Source organism: Macrobrachium nipponense, chromosome 18 (genome assembly GCF_015104395.2).
Source record: "Macrobrachium nipponense isolate FS-2020 chromosome 18, ASM1510439v2, whole genome shotgun sequence".
Lineage (NCBI taxonomy): Eukaryota > Metazoa > Arthropoda > Malacostraca > Decapoda > Palaemonidae > Macrobrachium > Macrobrachium nipponense.
In genome coordinates this window covers 64,833,662-64,840,240 of record NC_087211.1, presented here as the reverse complement: position 1 = coordinate 64,840,240, position 6,579 = coordinate 64,833,662, and positions in this window count along the sequence as shown.

The window sequence follows — 6,579 nt, the reverse complement described above, 5'->3', positions numbered from 1 at the left end:
TGTCTGATTCTGCTTCAAGTTTGAGAATGTGTGTGAAAGGTTGCAAGACTAGACTTGCTAAATCCTCTTTAGATCCTCATTCTATTTGTAGTAAATGCAGAGGAAAAGTTTGTGAGATAGGTGATAGATGTGATGAATGTGTGGGCTTGCCTGAGACTGAATGGATTGAATATTACCGCTATGTGCGTAAATTAGAGAAGGATAGGATAAGGAGAGCGAAGAAGACCTTGTCTCGCTCCTCCATAGACAGTCAAGGAATAGATAGTTCTCTATCCCTCGATAATCCTATTGATCCTCCTCCTGTTGTATCATTACCAAATCCAGTTTCAGAAACAGGTAAAAGTCCATCATTACAGGACATGATGACGGCCGTTCAAGCCCTTGGTCAACGGGTAGAATCCCTGGCACAAGACAGGGATATTATTTGGTCTATATGAGAGATATTAAAGTGAATAGTGAAATTAGTGCAAGTGCAGTGGAGGGTGCGGCCGCTCGGACTTGTCGTGCTCCTAGTCCTAGACCTCTTCCAAGCTCAACCAACCCCGTGAGAAGAAAGTCGACCGAGCGAAGGGAGGCGAGAGGTTTTAGCTCCCGAGCGGTCGTCCCCTCGAGCGTACCTGTAGACGATCCCCAGGACGCTCACCCTCGCTATAGGAAAGGCGAGGTTAAAGTGTTTTGTTTCTTCGTCTTCTGACGACGCAGTACCCAGACGGGGCTGGCGTCAGACTTCTAAATCCAGACCCATTAAAAGGAAATCCCAGGACGCCGAGCGTCTTGATACTGGACGCCAGGACGATATACGTCAAGAGCGTCCAGGATGTAGTCATTGGAGCAGCCCCGAGCGCTTCCCTTCAGGTTCCGATATTTGCTCTCCTACCAAATTAAGACGTAAGACGTCGCACAGGCGACCATCGTCTTTGGTAGGAGGCAAGGAAATATTGGAAAGGGGGAAACCTTCGGTGCAAACTGCAACTCCGGATCGTTTCTCTTTCGATTCCGATGCTTGCTCTCCTGCCAAATCAAGACGCATGATGTTCGCACAAGCGGCCGTCGTCCTTTGGCAGGAAGTAAGGAAGGATCGGACGAAGGGAGACTTTCGGTGCGTGCTACAACTCCTGTTCGCTTCCATTTCGTCTCCGATGTTTGCTCTCCTACCAATATAAGACGTAAGATACCGCACAGGCGGCCGTCGTCTTTGGTAGGAGTAAAGGAAGCATCGGACGATTGGATGCCTTCAGTGCATGCTCCTGCTCCTCCTTCGATTGGCGTTCTTCAGGCCTTTCATCTCAAGACGAACAGAATGAAGAGAGAGAGATTGACTTTGCAACTTCTCTAGTCTGTTTCCAGCAGCAAGAAGCTCCACAGTTTTCCGTACTGCAAGATTTTAAGCAGAAACTCTCCTCTCTTATGCAGTCATATCAACCTGCTACTCTTACTGTTAAACGCCAGGACGAAAAACGTTTTAAAGCACGACGACAGGACGAAAAACGTCTTGAAACAAGACGCCAGGATGAAAAACATCTTGAAGCAAGACAGCAGGACGATAAGCGTCTTGAAGCAAGACGCCAGGACGAAAGAAGTCTTGAAGGAAGACACCAGGACGAAAAAACGTCTTGAAGCAAGACGCCAGGACGAAAAACGTCTTGAAGCAAGACAAGCAAGGACGAAAAAAACGTCTTGAAGCAAGACGCCAGGACGAAAAAACGTCTTGAAGCAAGACGCCAGGACGAAAATCGTCATGAGACAGGATGCCGAGACTCCAGGCATCAAGAAACTGGACAGCAGGATGCACAAACGCAACATGACATCGCTACATCAGTTGTGTCTCAATCAGAAGAAAGGAATGAAGACATCCCCCATTCTCCTTTTGATCAGATGCAAGTCGTTTCGAGGAAGAATATCAAACAGATCTACAACCTTCAGCAGATCTAAAAGCTTATGAAAGTTTTTGCGGAACTTTTTCCAGAAAGTTTTGTGCCAGCTGCCCCTCGTTCTCCACCTTCAGAGTTCACTTTAGGGAAGGCTTCTAAAGAATCCGACTTTACGAAGATGGTATTATCGCGCTCTCGAAAAGAGCCTTGAAATTAATGAAGGAATGGATGGACTCTAAGAAAGACCAGGGAAAAACAGCTTTCTCATTTCCTCCGCCAGATTAGCTTCCAGAATCCAGCATCTGGTACGACACTGGGAGAAGTCCTAGGTTTGGGAGTTCCAGCTTCTTCCCATGGGGACTTCTCTAGTCTTGTGGACTCTTCTCGTCGGACGGCCATGGGGAAGACGAAAGTGGTTTTGGTCTTCTCTGAAATGGACCACCCTCCTCAAAGGGATTTTTAGAGCCTTCGAAGTCTTTAACTTCCTAGACCTGGACTCTGGTTCGTTGGGAAAGAAAATTGAAAACTTGAAGTCTACCAAAACGGAAGAACTCGTTCACCTTATGTCATGCATTGACAAAAGCGCTTCGAGACGGGTCGAACGAGCTAGCAGCCCTTTTCTCAGCTGGAATCTGAAAGAAAAGCCAATTTTGTTCTTTTCTTTCGAGTGGAGTAACGCTCACTCAGAGAGCGGAACCTGCTTTTCGCTCCCTTTCGACTCATCTTTTCCAGCATAGTTTTTGGTAAAAGAAAGTATCCTCAGCTCTGACTCAAAAAGCGACACAAGATCTGATGACTAAAGCAGCAAGGAGAGTTGTTCCGTCAAGTTTTGCAGGACAGAAACTTAAAGAAACCACTCCTCTACCACGTAGTTCTCGGCCCTTTCGAGGTAGATCCCTCAGGAGAGGGAATGCAAGACCTATTACAAAAAACTCCAAGAAAGGAGGCTTCAGAGGAGGAGTATAAGTCTGACAAGTTCTTCTTCAGACAGTGGTAGGAGCCAGACTCAAAATTTCTGCAAACATGGGAGAAAAAGGGAGCAGATCCTTGGTCTATTCAGCTTCTCAAAGAAGGATACAAGATCCCTTTCTGGAAAAAAACCCCCACCCCCCCTTAGCAGAAAGACCGATCGATCTGTCAGCCAAGTACAGAGAGGAGTCCAAGACTCTAGCGATACAACAAGAGGTTTCTATGCTAATTCAGACAAGCAATAGAAAAGAGTTCACAACCTGGAGTCTCCGGGGTTTAAACAATCGATTATTCCTGGTCCCCCAAGAACTCGGGCGGATGGAGACCGATTTTTGGACGTGGAGTTCCCCTGAATTTTTTTCGTGAAGAAAACAAAATTCCAAAATCCTATGGAGACAACGAAATCAGTTCTTGCTGCAGTCAGACGAGACGACTGGATGGTTTCGTTGTATCTCCAGGATGCTTATTTTCACGTCCCGATCCACCCAAACTCCAGAAAGTACCTAAGATTTGTTTACAAGACAGAAACATTTCAATTCCGAGCTCTTTGTTCGGTCTAAATACCGCACCTCAAATTTTCACAAAACTTATGAGCAACGTAGCAGCAATGCTACACAAGAAACGCATCAGAGCCTCATTGTATCTGGACGATTGGCTCCTCAGAGCCCATTCCTACGCCAACTGTCTGGAGAATCTTCAGAAAACAATTCGATTATCAGAAGACCTAGGCCTTCTGATAAACCACCAGAAATCCCAACTGATCCCATCCCAGGAAATCTTGTACTTGGGGATGAGGATTCAGAGTCAGGTTTTTCGGGCTTTTCCGTCCACATTGAGAACGGAACAAGCTTTAGAGAAAATAAGAAACTTCCTAAAGAAACAGAAGTGCTCTGCGAGGGAATGGATGAGTCTGCTGGGGACCTTTTCCTCGCTAGAAACAGTTTGTCTCCTTGGGAAGACTGAACCTACGCCCTCTGCAGTTTCATCTAAATCAGCATTGGGACAAGAAGAAGACACTAGAGTCAATGTGTATTCCCTGTTTCGAACGACATGAAAACAAACCTATCTACAGTGGTGGAACGATCCCGTCAAGCTCCAGGAAGGCCTCTCCCTAGAGCAGAGGAACCCAGACCTAGTGTTGTTTTCCGACGCCTCGGACTCCGGCTGGGGACAACACTGGGGAAGTTAGAAGTCTCGGGCTTCTGGAACAAGAGCAAGTAAAGTTCCACATCAATCTGAAAGAATTGACTGCAGTTTTCCTAGCTCTCAAGGAATTAGAGAGCGTAGTCCGGAACAAAGTGGTACAGGTCAACTCCCGACAACACAACGGCGTTGGCCTACATCAGCAAACAAGGCGGCGGACTCACTCAAGTCTCCTCTATACAGAGCAGCAAGAGAACTGCTCCTCTGGACAAAAGGGAAAAAACGTGATTCTGGTAACACGCTTCATTCAGGGAGAAAAGAAAAAATGTGAGAGCAGACATCCTGAGCAGAAAACATCAAGTCTTGACAACAGAATGGACTCTCCCATCAGGAAGTTTGCAAGAGTCTATGGCGAATCTGGGGGCGCCCTTGCATAGATCTCTTTGCAACAGCGCAGACAAGACGGATGGAGACTTACTGTTCTCCATGTCCCAGACCCCGAAGCAATCCACATAGATGCTTCTTCTGAATTGGACACATCTAGACGTGTACGCCTTTCCCCCATTCAAAGTGGTACACAGAGTGTTACAAAAGTTTGTGGCTCACTGAAGGAACCAGGATGACTCTAGTGGCACCCTTCTGGCCGACAAGAGAATGGTTCACAGAGGTACTGGAATGGATGGTGGTGGACACCCCCCCAAGAAGCCTTCCGTTAAGAGTAGATCTACTCAAACAGCCCCACTTGGAAAGGTATCACCAAAACCTCCAAGCTCTTCAGCTAACTGCCTTCAGACTATCGAAAAACTCACAAGAGCTAGAGGATTTTCGAGGGAGGCAGCGAGTGCAATTGCAAGAGCAAGGAGGTCTTCAACCATTAAGGTATACCAATCGAAGTGGGAGACTTTTAGAGGATGGTGCAGGAACAACTCTATTTCCTCTTCCAGTACCTCTGTGACTCAGATAGCAGATTTTCTGCTATACCTCAAGAAGAGACGTAACTTTTCTGCTTCTACTATCAAGGGTTATAGGAGCATGCTAGCAGCTGTCTTCAGGCATAGCAAACCTTAATCTATCTGATAATAAGATCTACAAGATCTTCTTAGATCCTTCGAGACAACTAGGAAAGAATACAATCCTCAACATCTTGGAATTTGGATGTAGTCCTCAAGTTTCTCATGAGTGACAGGTTCGAACCCTTACAGGAAACATCCCTTAAGGACCTCACCATGAAAAACTCTCTTCCTGATTAGCCTAGCAACAGCAAAGAGGGTCAGCGAAATCCATGCCTTCAGCAAAACTGTAGGTTTCAGACAGGGCAAAGCCATCTGCTCGCTACAGTTGGGATTCCTAGCCAAAAACGAACGCCCCTCTCAACCCTGGCCCAAGTCATTCGAAATCCGAACCTCTCGGATCTCACGGGTGAGAAAGTAGAGAGAGTTCTTTGTCCGGTAAGGTCTCTGAGGCATTACTTGGAGAGAACGAGACAAATACGTGGCACTTCAGAAGGGCTTTGGTGTTCGGTCAAGAAACCCTCTCTGCAAAAATGTCGAAGAATGCGCTATCCTTTTTTTATAAGGCAATTAATTAGGGAAGCGCATTCAGCATGTACTGAAGCAGATATGAAGCTGCTTAAAGTTAAGACTCACGAGGTTTAGAGCTGTAGCAACCTCGGTAGCATTTAAACAACATAGATCTCTTTAGAATATCCTGGACGCAACATTCTGGAGGAGCAAGTCAGTTTTTGCGTCGCACTATCTTACGCAAGTGCAAACTTTGTATGAAGACTGCTACACACTGGGTCCGTTTGTAGCAGCTCTTTCAGTAGTGGGAAAAGGGTCTACCCCTTAAAACCCATAATCCAATACTCTTTTTCTTCTCTTGGAACTATTGAAAAGTTATGGTTGTTTGTGGAGACTGGATGCAGTCTTCCACAATCATTGATCTTTAGTCAGGTGATCAACTTGTTCCTTAGTAGTGCCCGGAACAAGAGTATTGTAGGGAGTCTAGTCACATAGAGGTTTGACCGGTTGACAGTCTCCAAGAGGTCTTCAGCCCCCTGGGTGGATCGCTGGACCTCATAAGGAAAGCAGACACAATGAGACAGGATATCATTAAAGTCAGCTTCCTTAACAGGTACGAACCCGTAAGTTTGTTTTTATTAACACTTATGTCAATTCCAACGATGATAGCTGTTTCTGGAACCCTCCACCAAAGGTGTTAATCAGCTATATATATAACTACCAGGTGAGTTAGATGTTTGAAAATGTTATTTTCATGATTAAAAATAATTTTTTGAACATAACTCACCTGGTAGTTATATAATAATTAAATTCCCACCCTCCTCCCCTCTAGAAACTATGGCATGGAAGATCTGAGGAATAGTTGTATGGTGCTACGTACCTGGTAGAGGGCGCACAGGTGGTGCACCTGACTACCCAACAATCGGCGATTGCCGCGAGTTTTGAAATTCTGCCGTGACGTCAGGGACGTAAGCTATATATATAACTACCAGGTGAGTATGTTCAAAATTTATTTTATCATGAAAATAACATTTTCAAACATCTAACTCACCTGTAGTTATATATATAGCTTACGT